This window comes from Mandrillus leucophaeus, unplaced genomic scaffold (assembly GCF_000951045.1).
Source record: "Mandrillus leucophaeus isolate KB7577 unplaced genomic scaffold, Mleu.le_1.0 Scaffold140, whole genome shotgun sequence".
Taxonomy (NCBI): domain Eukaryota; kingdom Metazoa; phylum Chordata; class Mammalia; order Primates; family Cercopithecidae; genus Mandrillus; species Mandrillus leucophaeus.
The window spans coordinates 2,788,155-2,808,106 of NW_012101366.1; the positions used below are offsets into that span (position 1 = coordinate 2,788,155).

The window sequence follows — 19,952 nt, forward strand, 5'->3', positions numbered from 1 at the left end:
ATAAAATTTTTGGTCTGCAAAATTTTCTCCTATTTCATATATAATTTACTCTTTTTAATTTTTCCTTTGCTGTGCAGAAGGTTTTTAGTCCGATTATAATCCTGCTCTTCTGTTTTTGGTTTTGTTGCTTATGCTTTTTAACATCATATCCAAGAAAATATTGCATAGTCTGCTGTCTTTAACCATTATTCCTATGTTTTCTTCTAAGAGTTTTGGTGTTTCAAGTTTTACATTTAAGTCTGTAAACTTTTTAAAGTTTAGTTTTGTATATGTTGTGAAATAAGGGTCCAATTTCATTGATTTTGCATGTGGATATCCAATTTTCCTAGGATGATTTATTGAAGAGACTTCTTTTCCTCTTTGTGCATTACTGGCACACTTGTAGAAGATCAGTTGATCACATATACATGCTTATATCCCTGGATCTCTATTCTGTTCCATTGGTATATATGTCTGTTTTTATACTCTATCATACTGTTTAGATTACTGTAACTTTGTTATGTATTTTGAGATCAGGAGTGTGATACCTGTAGTTTTGTTCTTGCTTAAGTTTGCTTTGTCTATTAAGGGTCTTTTGTCATTGCAAATGAATTTTAAGATTGTTTTTTCTAGTTCTATAAAAAATGCTATGAGATTTTAACAAAAATTGCTTTGACAAATATAGACATTTTAACAATATTAATTCTTCCTATTCATGAACATGAAATACCCTTCCATTTACATTAAAATTTTTTTCATTAATATTTTGTAATTTTCAGAGTACAAGTCTTTTGTTTCCTGGGTTAAGTTTATTCCTACCTATTTTATTCCTTTTGATGTGATTGTAAATGGAATTGTATTTTAATTTCCTTTTTAGATAGATTATTGCTAGTGTGTATAAATGAACGGAATTTTGCATGTCACTTGTGTATCCTGCAACTTTACTAATTCATTTACTAGTTCCAAAACTTTTAGGTGGAGTTCTTAGGGTTTTCTACATATAATGTCATGCAATCTGCAAACAGGGATAATTTAACTTATTCCTTTCTAATATGTATACCTTTTATTTCCTTCTCTTGCCTAATTTTTCTGGATAGGACTTTAAGTACTATGTTAAATGGAAGTAATGAAAGTGGACATTTTTGCCTTTTCTGGAACTCAGAGGAAAAGATTTTAGTTTTTGACCATTGCTTACAATGTTTCCTGTGTTCTTTGCATATGTTGCTCTTTGATGAGTTAAATTCCTTCTAAGTCTAATTTGTTGAACATTTTTGTCATGGGTGTTAAACTTTGTCAAATGTTTATTTTGTGTTTATTGAGATGATCATGAGATTTTTATCCTACATTCTCTTCATCGTGTGTATCATATTGTTTGATGAATCATTCTTGAATGTCAAGGATCAATCCTACTTGGTCACCATGTATAATCTTTTTAATGTACCAGTGGATTTGGTCTGCTAGTATTTGGGAATTTTTGCTTTGATGTTCCTCAGGGATATTGGCCTGTAATTTTCTTTCCTTGTGGTGTCTTTGTCTGTCTTTGGTATCAGGATAACACTAGCCTCACAGAAGAGTTTGGAAGTATTCCCTCTTCTTTTGTCTTTTGGAAAAGTTTAAGAAGGGTTAGAGGTAGTTCCTTAAAAGTTTGGTAGCATTATACACTGGGGCCTGTCAGGGAGCAGGGGGCTGGGGAAGAATAGCATTAGGAGAAATACGTAATGTAGATGAAGGGTTGATGGGTGCAGCAAACCACCATGGCACGTATATACCTGGGTAACGAACCTGCACATTCCTCACTTGTATCCGAGAACTTAAAGTATTAAAAAAGAAAAAAAAGTTTGGTAGAATTTACTTGTGAAGCCATCTGGCCCTGGGATTTTCTTTCTTTGAAGTTTTCATTTGTTTTATTCCTCAATCTCTTATTTATTATTAGTTGCTTCAGCCTTTCTATTTCCTTTTTAGTAGAATGTATGCTACTATGAATTTCTTCATTTCTTACAGGTTGTCTAATTTGTTGCCATATAATTGTTTAGTTTTAATGACTCCTCTTTTATTTCTGATACTATTAATTTGAATCTTCTATTTTTTTCTTGGTCTAGCTAAGGGTTTATTAATTTCCTAAGTATATATTTTTTAATTAACTATTAGTTTTGTTGATATTTAAAATCATTCTTCTGTTCTCAATTTAATTTATATCTTCTCTTCTCTTTGTAATTTTTTTATTTTGTTAATTTTGTGTTTAGTTTGTTCTTATCTTTCCAGTTCCTTGAGGTATAAAGTTAGGCTGGTTATCTGAGACCTTTCTTATTTTCTTAATGTGTGAAATTCTTGCTACATACTTCCCTCTTAGTACTGCTTTTGTTGCCTCTCACAAGTTTCCATATGTTGTGTTTTCATTTTAACTTGTCCCACGATATTTTCTAATTTATGTTTGGGTTTTGTATTTGACCCAATACTTGTTTAGTAGTGTGTTGTTTAACTTTTATGTATTTTTGAAAGTTCTTGTTTTTTTTCTATGATTGATTTCTATGTCATATCATTGTTTTTCAGAAAGCTACTTGGAATGATTTTAACTCTCTATGCTTATAAAGATTTTTTCTCTAACCTAGCATGTGATCTACCCTGGAAAATGTACCGTGTAGATATGAGAAGAATGAGTATTTTTTTTCTGTTGTTGGGTAGAATGTTCTGTGTATGTCTGTTGAGTCCATTTAGTCTTTAGTTCTGCTGTTCCCTTGTTGATCTTCTAGCTGATCTATACAGCACTGAGAGTGAGATATTAAAGTATCTTACTATTATTACATGGCTGTCTATTTCTCCCCTCAGATCCGTAATTATGGCTCCAGCCAAGTCTGCAGGGAGAATGGGACTGCCTCCGGGACAGTGGTTAAGTAGGTTTGAAGCTGGGTCATGATTTATTTTTGTTTATAATGGGGTGCCTCATAGATATGCCTGTTACCAGGTGCTTGATGGAGTGTGACTCTTAAAAAACTCTAGGCAAATGGGACTGCTTTCAGGGCCACCATAGAGCAAAGCTGAAGCCAGGTCTTAGTGCTGCTTCTGGACCTGCAGTCAGGTTTACAGTTAGCAGACCTGCTGCCAGGAACATGGGCTTACTTTCTCGAAGTGGCTTTTCTCAGTTTTGGACTCCACTGGCATGTCACAATCTCCTCCCAGTATCCCAAAGGAAATTTTATCTGTGAATTGTTGCCAAATTAGTGTTTCTGTGGGGGAATGAGTGCTGGGGACCTTCTATCTTACCATTTTGATAACTTTACTCTTGTCACTTCACCCTTTCTTATATACTTTCAACTTTGGACTATTAGTAATCAGTAGAGTCCTTTCTGAATCATGCAATACCTTTTTACAGCACTTATCTTCCTTATTATATCTAAGGTTTTCAAAATCCAGAATAGTTTAAGTTCATGCTTGATGCTCTCACTGTACCTAACTATATAAAATAATAATAATGATAAAAATAATAATACTCTGCTTATTTTATGTGTCTATAGCTAAAGGTTATAGTCAAAATATTTATCAACTGGTATTGCATGATTGCTGACCAATAAGAATTAAAAAAAACCACAGTATTGAAATGGAATTCTGATGGCCCCCTCTATGCCAGGTATTCTCTCTTTTCTTTGTTTCTTCAGCATGTCTTAGTCCATGGGGCCCTGAGAGAGAAGCAAACACAAAATATAGGCCCCTGAGGAATACGTAGATGGGAACCACAGAACTACTTCCACATTTTGACCACTGATCCTGCTGTAGCGGTACAGCTGGGTCTGTAGGTAAATTACCTATGCTCTCCATACCAAAGCATGTATTTTATTGCTTTTGAAAATGAACTTTAAAAGCTTAGTTTACATACATGCAACTATGAGCTCATATCTCTAGGAATAATTACTCAATCTGTGTTAAAATCCCCTCCCCTACACTTTTTATTAAATTATAAAAACAGATTCTGTTAGGTAGATTCTGTGACAAGATTGCTAGCATTGAATATAGTCAGGTTTATAATGTCTTCTTCAAATGTAACTTTGCTGTTGAAACTAAATTTACTGAAAGAAATCACACAATGTGTGAAACTTTAAAAGGACTTACATACAAAAGGTAATGCTAACTTCAGAAGCGTCTCTTTGAAAATATATTTTTTAAAATTTTTTATATTAAGACATATGTGACAATGCATAACTTCTCATGTATCTAGCATGTTAAAAATAAAATTATCTGCCAAAAATTTTCTTAAAAGACAAAAAGGAAATTGAAGCCTTTTTTCTATTGTTTTAAGAGACCACCACTAGTATGAACTTAAGATCTGATCTCATCATTACTAGGTGTTCTAACTGTTTACCTTTCTTGTAAGGTCCTGCTACCTGTTCTAACTTGATTGGCATACCAAAGATAACTTGACTTCAATTGCATAACATGTTTATTTAAAAGTGAGTGCTTTTATTTCTTAAAAGGTATGTAGCAGAGCATTTAAAGGCACAAGGAGTGTCTTCCTTTGCTATAGCCCTTTACACACTGTGGGAACTGGGAAATTATTAATTGGGGGTAGCAGGAGATACATATCACTACTCGTTGGCTAGAAATGTTGGCTTTGCTGTAATAACATGAGGAAAAATGGGTTACCAGATTATTTATTTTCTGATTCCCCTAATGACATTTGGCTTTTATTACAAACTAGCATGAATCCAACGACAAATCATAGAATGTATATGCAAGCCAAATTGTGGTTTTGGGAAAGCAAGTCAGGGATAAAGTGGAAATTAGTGATGACATATTACATGACCTCTATTTGTTCTATAATTCTAGGGTTTCTGAGGCCTATGAATATGCAGGTCTATAGTTAATGATTAAATCAGCTGGTTTTCCTCAATCCTCACTTTTCTCGGTCCCAGGAAAAGAATAACTCGATGGAAATTTGACAAATCTCTGACTGAAAAATGTGGTCATAAATAGAGAACAAGCCTACTAACAAATCATTTGGTTGTATTTTAAACCAAACCTTTGATTCCAGTTTGGGGACATTGTTGTTTACCTTTTCAAGACCTTTTTTGTTATAATCACTTCTGAATATTATTCTAATAAGCCTCTTTCCCTTAAGAGAATAAAAACCACATAGACCTTGCTATGTCTTTCATCAGGGTGAGAGTGGCAAATAAATCAAATATTTGAGTCTGCATACATGTTTGGAGACATGTTTAAGGTATAAATGTTAAGGCAGCAATGCACAGTTTATACTGTCCCTCCTCTTATACCCTCCTTTGGAGAAGAAGAGATTTACTCAGAAACAACAAACAGTGCTAGGATTAGTCACACAGTGGTAGAACAGTGGGTCTTATTCTCTCATTATTTCATTGTCTAAAAATTGTTCATATCTCAATTTCATATAGTTCAATATAATAATTTGCAATGTTTACATCTTTTAAGGAATTATTTACCTCTGAGTTCATAGTAATACTATATGGTATTTTCTGTAAAAAAATTCTGTAAAAAAAAAAAAAAATTTACTCTTTACATTTAGTTCCCTAAATATTCATGTCAACTCTTTTGTGAGTTGAGATCCAACCGTATTTCTCAACAGTGGGTGGAAACTTATCCACAAACTGTTTGTTACCCTGTTTAAAGACAGTTCTCCATAGATCTCTTGTGTTTCTGCACATCTTCTGACAGCTTTCGATACACACTCTATTTTTAAGGTTGTATTATAACCCCATAATTGGACTGTATAAATTACTCATATCTTGGGTAGAAATACTAAAAGATGAACTCATTAAAAAATAATAAATATAGTAATTTTTAAATACAAAGATATAAATAGAAACAACAAAATATTATAAAGTGGGGGGACAAAGTTAAAATGCAGTTTTATTAATTTTTCTTTCCTTGTTTGTTAGTCAATTTGTTTATGCAATCAGTGTTATCATCAGTTTAAATACTGGGTTATAAGATACTATTTGCAAGCCTCAGAGTACCTAAAATAAAAAACATACAACAGATAGACACACACAAAAATAAAAAGCAATAAATTAAAACATATTACCTGAAGAAAAAATAGCTTCACTGAAAGGAAGACAGGACAGAAGGAAGAGAAGAACAAAATACAACGTGCAGACAAATAGCAAAATGGCAGGAATAAATACTTATCAATAATGACATTGAATGTAAATGGACTAAACTCTCCAATGAAAAGACATAGAGTAGCTAAATGTATAAAAAGGCAAGATTCAATAATCTATTGCCTACAATAAACACACTTCACCTGTAAAGACACACATAGACTGAAAATAAAGGGATAGAAATAGATATTCCATGCCAACAGAAATTTAAAAAGAGCAGGAATAGCTATACTTGTATCGGACAAAATAGATTTCAAGACAAAAACTATATAATGATGAATAAGTCAATTTAGCAAAGAGCATATAAATGTAAATATATATGCATACACAGTGCAGCACCCAGATATATAAAGTAAACATTGTTAGAGATAAAAAAAAAAAAAAAAGGCCCCAATATAAGAATATATGGAGACTTTAACATCCCACTTTCAGCACTGGACAGAAAATCAATGAAGAAACATTGGACTTCGTCTGCACTGTAGACCAAATGGACATAATAGATATTTACAGGACATTTCATCCAATGACTTCAGAATGCACATTCTTTTCATCAGCACAGGAATCATTCTCAAGAATAGACCATATTTTAGGACACAAAGAACTCCTAAAGAGTTCCAAAATTTAAATTATATGAAGTATCTTTTCTGAGCACAATAAAATAAAAGTAGAATCAAAATAAGAGAATTTTGGAAACTATATGAACACATGGAATTAAACAATATGCTCTTGAATAACCAGTGGATCAATGAAGAAATTAAGAACAAAATTTTAAAAAGTCTTAAAACAAATGATAATGGAAACACAGCATACCAAAACCTTTGGGATATAGCAAAAACATTACTAAGAGGAGAGTTTATAGCTATAAATACCTACATCAAAAAAGTAGAAAAACTTCAAATACACAGCCTAACAATGCATCTTAAAGAACTAGAAAAGCAAGAACAAACGAGACTCAAAATTAGTAAACGAAATAATAAAGATCAGAGCAGAAATGTGTGAAATTTAAGCAATGAAACAATATAAAAGATCAGTGAAAGAAAAAGTTGGTTTTTTGAACAGATAAAATTAACAAATCTTTCAGCAGACTCACTAAGAAGAAAAGAGAGAAAACCCAAATAAATAAAATCAAAGATGAAAAATGAAAAATTAAACCGATACCAAAGATATTCAAAGAATCATTCAAGGCTATTATGAGCAACTATATGATAATAAATTGAAAAATCTGGAAGAAATGGATAAATTCCTAGACAGGACAACCTACCACGATTGAACCAGGTAGAAATCCAAAACTTGAACAGACCAGTAACAAGTAACAAGATCAAAGCTATAATAAAATATCTCCCAGCAGCCAGGTACGGTGGCTCACGCCTGTAATCCTAGCACTTTGGAAGGCCGAGGTGGATCACTTGAGGTCGGGAATTTGAGATCAGCCTGGCCAACATGGTGAAACTCCATCTCTACCAAAAATATAAAAAATTAGTCATATGTGGTGGCGCACGCCTGTAATCCCAGCTACTTGGGAGGTTGAGGCAGGAGAATGGCATGAACCCGGGAGATGGAGCTTGCAGTGAGCCGAGATAGCGAGATTGCCCAGCCTGGGCAAAAGAGCGAGACTCGGTCTCAAAAATAAAAAATAAAAAAAGTCTCCCAACAAAGGAAAACCGGGAAGTCGGGAAAATCTGCCTTCACTGCTGAATTCTTCCAAACATTTCAGATTTATTGTACATTTAAAAATAACTAAAAGGGAATAATTGGATTTTTTGTGACACAAATAAAAGATGAATGCTTGAGGTGATGGGTACCTCATTTACCCTGATGTGATTATTACACAGTTTGTGCCTATATCAAAATACCTCATAAGTATTTATACCTAGTATGTACCCACTAAAATTAAATATAAAAACATAATTTCTGGTTTATAGATGGTACCTCACAAAAGAATGTTATTAACAAATTTAACTGATGATAATAAGTATTAACAGCAGTATTTTATTATTACATTTTCAAAGAATATGTCTACTGCCACCTCAGTTCAACATTTATACATCATGGTCTCTGTCTTTCATGGAAAACCTAAAATATAACATTTTCTATAGACATATCTGTTTTTGAAATGCATCATTAAACAATACAGAGTCAAATATGAAAAAACTTAATAAATATATTTTGCATTAAAAAATAATTTAGCAAAAAATCTATTTCTAATATGTAGTATATAGATAGATATGTATTGATTTTCTTTTCCCCTGAACTGTGAATTTTGGCTAAAGATCAAAGGAAGGAGAGCCAATGAGCACTGATTAACAAGTCTTGCTGGCAACACGTCCTGGATCAGAAGGCATTATCAGCAGAAGTAATTTGGGGAGATTTGTTGCCAGGTATTGCCAACAAGTTGGTCCCTTGTGACCAGCTGTCTGGACAAAAGGCTCCTGTCATAGAGTCTTGTGCTGGCATGGCAGGAACAATTCATGAATGTTATTTTAATACCTCAAAATACCTTCGCATATAGTGTAGCTCAGGATAAATCTCTATTTTTAAAGTATGTATTTTATTGTCTTTGTTCAATAATGATTTTTGTTTTATACCAACTTGGTTTATATTTTTCTTTATGTTTTTGGCTTTTAAGCATTCCTTGGACTCTTTTTAGAAATGTAGATATATTCCCGCCATGAACTTGAAGGGATAAATATTATTTTGTTTTTGGTGTTATGTCTGCAAAGATTAGCTTTGCACATTCACAATTACGATATCTACTTATTGGTAGTAGCTAAAATATTATTTTAAAAGTTTAAAGAAATATGCAGTTATAATCTCTAGCTTTTACTAGTGGGTACCTGATTATCGGCACATACTTTTCAATTCCATACCTTTCTTTTGCTCCCCCTGCCCCTAGTATAAGCATAGAAAATTAATATTTTCAAAAATAAGAGTCTGGATTGGCCAAGTGCTTTAAGCCCTCCAAATGATCTTAAATTTTTTATACACTACTTAATGTTCTTCCCATAACCCACTTTTCTATGCTTCCCTGAGATGCACTGAGTGCAATGCTAACAATTTCAACTCAATCTACAAAGTGATTCTTTAGATAAAAAAATTGGCTGGGCGCGTTGGCTTACGCCTGTAATCCGAGCACTTTGGGAGGCCGAGGCGGGTGGATCACGAGGTCAGGAGATCGAGACCATCGTGGCTAACATGGTGAAACCCTGTCTCTACTAAAAAACAAAAAATTAGCCAGGCATGGTGGTGGGCGCTTGTAGTCCCAGCTACTCGGGAGGCTGAGGCAGGAGAATGGCGTAAACTCGGGAGGCAGAGCTTGTGGTAAGCCGAGATCATGCCACTGCACTCCAGCCTGGGCAACAGAGCAAGGTTCTGTCTCAAAAAAAAAAATATATATATATATATGACTGTCACATATTTGAAATTTTATGTGCTTTTATTCTACATCAACCAGTAATCAACTACAGGCATAACTCGGAGATAGTGTGGGTTCAGTTCATATTACCACAGTAAAGCGAGTATCACAGTATAGCAAGTCACTGAAGTTTTTAGCTTCCCAGTTCATATAAAAGTTATGCTTACACTATACCATCGTATATTAAGTGTACAATAGCATTATGTTTAAAAAAATCAATGTGCATACCTTAATTAAAAAATACTGCTAAAAATGTTAACAATCATCTCAGCCTTCAGCAAGTCATGATCTTTTTCCTGCTTGAGTGTCTTGCCTCCATGTTGATGACTGCTGACTGATCATGGCTGTGGTTCCTGAAGGCCAAGGTGGCTGTGGCAATTCCTTAAAATAAGGCAACATTGAAGTTTGCTATATCGACTGGCTCTTCCTTTCACAAAAGAGCATGAAATCTTGTTTTATAGCATTTGATGCACAGTAGAACTTTCAAAATTGGAGTCAATCCTCTTAAACCCTGCTGCTTCTGTATCAACTAAGTTTATGTAATACTCTAAATCATTTGCTGCCATTTCAACAATGTTTACAATATCTTCGGCAGTTCTTTTGCTATTCTTATGCCATGATCAGTGACATCCTCCATTGAATTTCTTACCTCTCAAAGTCATCCATGAGGGATGGAATGAACTTCTTCCAAATTCTTGTTAATATTGATATTTTGATCCTCTTCTACAAATCATGAATGTTCTTAAAGACATTTAGAATGGTGAATCATTTCTAGAAGGTTTTCGGTTTACTTTGCGAAGGTCCATAGGAAGAATTACTATCTATAGCAGCAATAGCTTTACAAAATGTATCTCTTAAATAATATGACTTGGAAGTCAGATGACTCCTTGATCCATGGGCCATAGAATGAATATTGTGTTAGCACACATGAAAACAACATTAATATTCTTGTACACCTGTATTATAGCTCTTGAGTGACCAGGTACACTGCCAAGGAGCAGGAATATTTTCTTTTCTTTTCTTTTCTTTTCTTTTCTTTTCTTTTCTTTTCTTTTCTTTGAGACGGAATCTCACTGTGTCACCCAGGCTGGAGTACGGTGGCACAATCTTGGCTCTCTGCAACTTCTGCCTCCCCAGTTCAAGCAATTCTCCTGCCCCAACCTCCTGAGTAGCTGGGATTATAGGCATCTGCCACCACACCCAGCTAATTTTTGTATTTTTAGTAGAGACGGGGTTACTCCATGTTGGCCAGGCTGGTCTCGAACTCCTGACCTCAGGTGATTCACCCACTACAGCCTCCTAAAGTGCTGTGATTAAAGGTGTGAGCCATGGTGCCTGGCCAGGGACAAGTCATATTTTGAAAGAAATATTTTTTTCTAAGCAGTAGGTCTCAATGTAGTCTTAAAAAGATTCAGAAAACCAGGCTGTAAACAGATGTGCTGCCACCCAGGCTTTGCAGTTTTGTTTATAGATTACAGGCAAAGTAGGTTTAGCATAATTCTTAAGAGCCCTGGGATTTTTGGAATGGTAAATTAACATTGGTCTCAAATTTACCAGTTGCATTAGCCCTTAACAAGAAGTCAATCTATCCTTTGAAGCTGTGATGCCAGGCATTTACTTTCCTTTAGCTATGAAAGTCCTAGATGGCATCTTCTTCCAGTAGAAGGCTGTTTCATCTACAATGAAAATCTGTTGTTTAGTGTAGCTACCTTCATCACTTATCTTAGCTAGATCTTCTGTATAACTTGCTTCAGCTTCTCCATCAGCACTTGCTGCTACGTTCCACATTTATGTTCTAGAGATGGCTTCCTTCTTTAATCCCCATAAATCAGCTTCTGTAGCATCAATCTTTTCCTCTCATTTCCCTCTTCTCTCTCAGCCTTCACAGAATTGAAGAGCGTTAGGGCCTTATTCTGGATTAGACTTTGGTTTAAGGGAATGTTGTGGCTGATTTGATCTTCTATCTATACCACTAAAACTTTCTCCATATCAGCAATAGGTTCATTTTTCTTTCTTATTATTTGTGTGTATTTACTGGAGTAGTACTTCTAATTCCCTTAAATATCTTTTTCTTTGCATTCACAACTTGGCTAACTGGTGCAAGAGGCTCAGTTTTTGACCTGTCTCAATTTTCAATGTTCTTTCCTCACTAAGCTTAATCATTTATAGCTTTTGATTAAAAGTGAGAGGCACCTAACCATTTCTTTCACTTGAACAATTAAGGATCATTGCAGAGCTATTAATTGGCCTAATTTCAATATTCTTGCATCTAAGGAAATAGAAAGGCCTGAGGAGCAAGAGAGAAATGGGGGAGTGGCCAGTTGGTAGAGCAGCCAGAAAACACGCATTCACTGATTTAGTTCATTGTCATGGTGCACTCAAACAATTACAAAAGTAACATCAAAGATCACTGATCACAGATCACCATAATAGGTATAATAATAATAATATTATAAATAATGTGAGAATTATCAAAATCTAACACAGAGACATGAAGTGAGCACATCCTGTGTATAAAAAAAAAAAAAAAAAAAAATGGCCCCAGTAGACTTGCTTGATACAGAGTTTCCACAAACCTTCAATTGGTGAAAAACTGCAGTATCTGTGAAACACAAGAAGGTTAAACAGTATAAAATGAGGTACTGCTGTATTAAGTTACTAAGGTGTTTTAAAAGATACGAGAGACAGAAGAAACAAAACTATGCCTTGTCTTCTTGTCCACAGGGATTTCAATTTAGCTGAAAACAGAGATATATATGTTTTTAAAAAATAAAAATTAAAAAAGCTTATCTTGCTTGTTTTGTGCATGCTGTTTCTACCTGGAACACTCTCTTTATCCCCTTGCTTGGATCTTCCTAGCTGATGCCTTTCCTTTAAGATTCTAACTAAAGCCTGCATTTTCAAGGAGGACTTTCCTGTTCCCAGGAGACTTACCTTGGAATTTCCTTATCAACCATTTAGCAGCATTCTGTACGTTCCGTTTTACTATCACCCTTTACAGCAATGAGTTGCTTTTTGTCTACTTTTTTGTCTACTTCTAAATTGAGAAGCAGCCCAATAAATGTGTCAAATAAATGAATAAAAACCTTTGAAGAGTAATTTTAAAAGTTAAAAACTAAATGCCATTGCCAGTTTAAGAAGGAAAATGGAGATTTTAGGCAGCAGAAAAAAAATTTGTATAGAAAGTTAGGCTCTGATGTTTTTATTGGTAATAAAAACTAAGATGAAAGGTAGAATTATTCATGGTGATAAAAACTGATTGAAAGCGTAGATTCACACTTAAGGAAAAGTAAAAATTGCCATTCATTTCTGGCCTATGAGTCACATCGAGAATCAGCCTTGACCTGGTTGACATATTACATTCTGCACATACCTAATAGCTCTAATTGATGTGTGTGCAGAGCATCAAATGAGTTGGCATTAGTAGAAAAGAACAAAACAGTTTTTTTTTTTAATGTGAAGGATAATGGTCGAGCCAACTTTCTGTTTTATTACTGCCAAATGGCTTGATCATGGAAGCAGTGGGTATAAAAATGTCAAAGGATTATGGAAAAAAATGATTCCTTCAGTTTTTAAATGGGTGTAAGATACTTATGGACTTGATAACAGGAGCTATTTTTTGTTGAATTTTCAACCAATTTTATAAAGCTTTTCTCTTCAGGAAAGTTATTGGTCTCAGAACTTTTAAAATCTAAAGAAATCATCCCGGGTTGCTGAAAATAATATGACTTTTTTTTTTTTTTTTTTTAGTTTCCTCATTCAGTAGAACATATTCTTTCTGTGATATATTCTTTCAATAGAAATTTGTATTGTTTTCATTTACCAGAGAAATACGAAAGAACTGATTATGCTGAACAGATGGCAATGCCCATTACAAAATAAGGGCCAGAACAATTTTATGCAAGTTCATATCTTTGCACTTATATTACTAGTGATTACTAAAATATAATTTTAAATGTATCCAATCATTCTGTAAGATGTACAAAATTTCTTACTTATATTTTAAATTGCTAATTATTTTGTACATTGTTATTATCTAAAGTTAATTAGAAAATCCAGAGGGATGATTGTTTTCTCATATAAGTGCAATGTTGCTTAGTTATTTGAATCTTAAAATGAGTGAACTTGAGACTATTGTAAGTCTCAACAAAGACCAGTAAATAAAAAGGTAATTTATTCATAAATGGATTTTTTAGTGATTGTCTTCATCTAATAAACATAGATCCTCAAATTCACATCAGTCACTGTTCATTGTTAACATCTAAATTGGGGGATTCATAATTATTTTTCTAAGGTCTAGGTAAAAATATTCTAGGGTCTATTAATAATTTATTTTATCATGGGTTCTGCATGGTATTCTCTTCCTAATTCAAGATTGAAGAAGATGGAAGAAGCAGCCGCAGTTTTAATACTGTATTTCTACTACTTTCAAAAGGTAACAAAGGCCTATTGATTAGATAAAAGCTGAGACGTTGGCACTTGCGATCATACTATCAGTCAATGTGCCCATTTAATATCTTTCTCCATGGCCAGATAGTTTGTTAAAACAAAACTATGATAATCTGTTTCTCTTTTTTATTAATAGGTAAACATCTTAGAAGAGTATACTTCATTCTTTAGTCCAGCACCACATAGCTTTTGTCGCTTCCATGGTTCCAAATTTTTTTTTTTTTTTTTTTTTGAGAAGGAGTCTTGCTCTGTCACCCAGGCTGGAGTGCAGTGGCACGATCTCGGCTCACTGCATCCTTCGCCTCCTAGGTTCATGCGATTCTCCTGCCTCAGCCTCCTGAGTAGCTGGGATTACAGGCGTGTGCCACCTTGCCTGGCTAAGGGACATGGATGCAGCTGGAAACCATCATTCTCAGCAAACTATCGCAAGAACAGAAAACCAAATACCACATGTTCTCACTCGGAGTGGGGGGAGGGATAGCATTAGGAGATATACCTAATGTAAATTACGAGTTAATGGGTGCAGCACACCAACATGGCACATGTATACATATGTAACAAACCTGCACATTGTGCACGTGTACCCTAGAACTTAAAGCATAATAAAAAATTTAATAAAAATAATAATAATTTTTGTATTTTTAGTAGAGATGGCGTTTCACCATGTTGGGCAGGGTGGTCTCAAACTCCTGATCTCAGGTGATCTGCCTGCCTTGGCCTCCTAAAGTGCTGGGATTATGGGTGTGAGCCACCATACCTGGCCCCAAATTAGTTTTTATTGTGATCATTAATGACCAAAAATGCAAAGGTATTTTCCCATCCAGTGGCGTAAAACTTTATCTCATGTATTTCTGTGACTTGAATGATCAATTATAGTCTAACAGCTCCCGGAACTATAACTCCAGACCAGATATTCCCCCTGAGGTTCTGATACATATGTCCAAATGCCCATCAGGCAACTCAATTTGGATCCCTATAGAAACTGTAAGCCCCACACGTCCAAAATCACTTAGTTCCTTTATCTGTAAAATTGGATGGTAAAAGTTTCTAATTCATAGAAAGAGTAGTGAGAATTAAATAATCCCTAGCATATATAAAGCAGTCAGTAATATTAGTTATTATTATTGTTATCAATGTCCATATTATTATTCCTAGTTGATGACTTGACTCCAACTCATACCTCATCCCTTGGACATCTCATTTCCTCAGTGGATTCTCTTCATTTTCCTTGCTCTTAATCTTCCAGGCTAAGCAGTGTCTTAATATGTGAAGTCTTTAAATCATATCTAAGCCAATGTGATATAATCAATATTAAAACAGCATATCTGACAAGGCAGTCACTTCAAAACTTCTAACAGTTTGATGGATTATTCTGAGAAGAATGACTTATGCAATTAGTTTATGACTCAACACTCAAAAAGATGCAGTATCTATACAAATTTTTCAGTCTCTTCTCTTTGAAAAATTAGCCACATCATATTGTATTTAAAAGTTTAGCATCCTGTAAGTCTCTGGGTAACTTTACATTTTCTATTTCTTTAATCTGTTCTCATTTGGTTTTTTTGTTTATTATTTGTCTAAAATGTTAATTTCATTACATGATAGATAACCAGGTTAACTATGGTGGGAAAGTAGATCAAAAGTATTTTGGGATTAATGAAGAATGAACAGGTAAATTTAGGTTTGTGTTACCAGAAAACATGAAAAATGATAGAAAAGTGGATATAACAAAAAAAGTCATTCATTTTCAGGAGGTCTGGTAACTGAGAATCCTTGTTTACAAAGTATCTGTTTTGACTGTGAGGTACAGAATTATCGCATTCATACATCATTTGTGTCCCTTAAAAATATAAACTATATTCATAATTAAATTTTAAAGGTATTCTGTTTTAAAACAAGTAAATTAATAGACCAACAGACAGTTCATTTCTTTATTTTGTTACTTGATTCCCAATCTTACAATAGCTCTTCTCAGATAATTCTCAACTTTACAAGATAATTTGGAGTTACTGCTTTTCAAAATCCTTTGGTAATTGCTTGTGTCTGAATCATGCCATCTCATTCCATGGGATCTATTAATATTCAGGTAACTAGACAAGGGTATTTAGCAACCCAGAGATGCAGATGCTATGGAATGGGTTTTCACAGATATGGAGCTGCAGCTTTACATTATCTTCAGAGAGACAGAAAGAGGAGTCTAAAGAGAAAGCATAGTAATTTAAAACATCTGACACCCCATAGCCCTCCTTAGAAAAGTCATATCTGTTTGGACACATGCCAGAATTCCCTCTGAATTGCTTTTCATAAAGCCCTCAGATTCCTAGTTCTTAATAAGCTCTGTTCACTAGTTATCATAGATATATAATTTATCCATAACCCTGCTGTCTTTCCTGCAGATTACTCGAGCATATGCTGATTTTGGCTCTGTTACAAACAAAATAAAATCCTCTATTCCTTGAGCTCAAATACTCCAATATATAATTATTCTTTTAGAACAGTATGTTCACTTTATGTACTTGTCTAGTCATAGATATAAAGTTACTTAGTTTCCTAAGTCATTCGCAAAATTTGTGGCTCTATAGCCATAATAAATTGTGAAATAATACTAGAGGGGCAAAAATATTTATAGGAATAATCTTTCAAAAGAAAAAATCTTGAGTGTGATGGTTCTTTGTACATTCTCTTAAGTAAATCATGAGAGCCTGGTTATTTTTCCTTTATTCTTGAAATTCAGGCATGGAGATAGCATTGAAATTCTGGCCAAATCTGCTGTTGCTGAAATTTATAGAACAGATTTGGAGTTACCAATTTAAACTTCATAGTTGGCTGAGAATCCAGCTGTGTTGGCTCAGTCAGAGAATGCAATGAAAGGTGGAACTGAAATCATCTGATACCATCCACGAAGGGGTCTAGAGACTGGGAGGGAGGAGGGAATAAGCAAATTAAAACAAAACAAAACAACAAGCCTCAAGAGAGAATAGTTCATTTGCTGATAGTAATGGTAATATTTTTACATTAGAAAGTCTCATCATTGACATGAAAGGAAGGGAATTTTAGCTTTAACTGTAGAAATAACCGACTTGGTCTTCAATTTAAGTGGTTTGGGGAAGCTAGCAGAGTACCCTAACCCCCATATCCCAGAGCTGAGGGAAGCTGGCTGCTTTACACAGTGAGCCAAATGGCCAGTTACATGAAGGTGAAAAGGCACCATGCCAAATACAAACACATTTTCTGTGGTGGCTATTTTTAACTCTGTGCTATATCTTTTGACCTCTTTCCACTTGATCCATTATCTTAAATATACACATTCTTAAGGATGACACATCTGAATACTATGCAAATATTTTCTTCATTTTCTAGTTGGATAAAAGAAGACAAGGTTCTGACCCTGAAATAAAGGCTAAGCCTCTTGGCAAGCTCAGAGGTGGTTTGTCAAGTTCACGTTTCCTGCCTTACTAGCAGTGCAGGTCAAAAACTCTTGTTAGTTTCTTGACAAGAGAAGTCTAGTCCTACTTCACATGTGCCGAGGTTCTAGGTGGCACTTCTTAAACACCATTTACAGGGAAATAGGCCTTTAAAGGGAAATTGTCTTCTCCCCTTTCTTTACAAAATCATAAATGTGTTCTAGGAATGCCTGATCCTCTGATTCCTGCAATCCCCAAATTCCTAAAAGAATCTCGATTCTGAGTGTGCACACACATACATGCACACAGAAGTTCACACACAGTGCATGGGGTATAGTGATGCTGATTTAAAGGTTATGGGTAGAGAAGTGGTTACTCCCTCAAGAGGGAAATTACTGTGCCTGTCTAGAAAGCCAAGGCATAATCACATGCTGGGTTGCGCCCCCTGGTGCTTCTACTGAGTATCCCTCATTTTCTATCCCAAGACCAGAAGAGGAAATCGTAAGGGGCCAAGGGAGTCAACAGGACAGGAGAGAGGTGTTTGCAGGCCTTTAAAATCCAGTGCTTCAACACTTCTTTGGGTAGCTATCCAGAGACCCAAAATATTTTTCCCCAAGATAGTGCATAAGTCTCATTTGACTTTGGTACTTGGGTTGAACTTTGAGTTGAGTTGAACCTTGCTGCCATGTTCATTATAAAATGAATACTAATGGGGTAGTATGTTTGAGAGTTACCAGCCTTTACCTGTCTGTAACTTGCTACAGGCTTCCAGGGAGTAAGAAACACTGCTACTATTATGGTCATTTATTAAATACATTTGCAGAAAAAAGTTTTTACCTTTTCAAAGCACTTTAACATTTGTTATCTTATTTAAACTTTGCAAACCTGTAAAGCAGTTGGGGTAAGAACCAGAATTTCCACTTTGAAGGTAAGTAAATTGAAAGAAAGTCGACCCTGAGGACAGGCCTCACAATCTAAGGGACTGGCTAAATATTCAGGGAAATGTGTTCACATTGGGGTAGAGACATCAGCAGGCAAGCCTAAAATTGAGTAGAAGAGAATGCCAAAGTAAACCAATTAAAGATGCTTTTTGGGTCCAAGTGAATTGCATGGTGTTGAGAAGAGTGAAAACTTAAAAGGTTAAAATCAAGGTAAATAAAGGAAGAAAGTAGGTTGTGGTACACTACACTGTCTTCTGTTTCCTTGGCTTTCAACCTGGGGTGATTTTTACTGCCAGGAGACACTTGGCAATATCTGGAGATATTTTTGGTTATCAAAACATGGTGGGGTGGGGAGTACTGTTGGCATCTATCAGTTACAAGCCAAGAATGCTGCTAAACATTCTACAATGGGTAGGACACCCCCCTACAAGAAAGAATTATCTAGCCCAAATTGTCAATAGTACTGAGATGGAGAACCCTGATCTATAATACTTAGAGTAGTTATCTGGTGAATGGTAAGTCACCTTGATTTAAAGCGAGAAACTTAGAATGTCTGACATAAATTCTACCACTCTTGGATACCCTCTGATTTGTTTCCTTAGGAGGTAGATAGGCTATAATAGGTTGGATGGAGTGAAAGGGTTAAAGAGAACCATGTATCATTTGTATGCTCTGTGTTCATTCTATATGAAAATAAGCTATGTAGATATGGCTTTCTCTTTTTCTATTTTAAATGCTAAAGAATACTGTTTTTTAAAAAATTTATGTATTTTTATTAAAATACAGAATGGAGTTATTTGAGATATACCTGGTGGCCCCTTTATTTGGAAGGGTTATATTTTTAAAATTATACTGTATCAAATTGCACAAACGATCTACTTTTGTAGAGGGGATGCTAAATAAATATTCACTTCTGTGTTTCCTTTTTCATTTGCTTACTAAAAGCATGTGCATCCAGCGATTCAAGTCAGCACTGGCTGTAGAGAAAGTAAGCACTGTATAATTAAGTGGGAATCTATGGCTTTACTGACTGGCTCTACTGAAAGCAATTGTGTCCTGCATTTTTTTTTTTTTTTTTTTTTTTTTTTTTGCCTAATACCCATTTGCAGGGTAGCTTTCTGCCAACAGTATCTTTCCCATGCTGAAAAATTGGCCTTCTGCTTTGAGCACATTTAAAAAGAGATATTTTGTATTTTCTTTTTGTGTTATTTAGATGTGCTAAACATACATAACTGCAAAAAATAGGACAATGAAATTAGGAAACATAGGTGTACTTAATATTTACTAGAAAATACCCACCCCAAGGTTATTTAAGGCAGGCAATCACTTGCCTGTTATGGTCTAGACTTGTGATGCTCAATTTGATAGTCAAGTGTGGAGCTACTTACGTTAAAATTTTAAAAATTAAAATTAATTAGAAACTTGACTCCTCAGTGGCACCAGCCACATTTCAAATGTTAAAATAGTGGGTAGTAACCATCATAATGGGCAGTGCAGATATGGAGTATATCATCACACAATGGTCTACTGGACAAGGTTTCTTCAGTTGAGTGGATTCAACAGTTGATAGTAATGTGAGGACAATGTTGAATGCCAGTGAACTTTTCCTTCTTTTTTTTTTTTTTTTTTTTTTTTTTTTGAG

General features: G+C 34.7%; 1 long non-coding RNA gene across 1 annotated transcript in view; it reads right to left on the minus strand.

The window, feature by feature from the left end:
* Positions 1–15,882: 15,882 nt before the first annotated feature.
* The window catches only part of LOC105534965, a 45,671-nt gene continuing 41,601 nt past the window's right edge, over positions 15,883–19,952 (minus strand). Inside the window, exon 3 of the long non-coding RNA XR_001005358.1 lies at positions 15,883–16,162. This is a non-coding gene — a long non-coding RNA (uncharacterized LOC105534965). The remainder of the gene's footprint in view (positions 16,163–19,952) is intronic.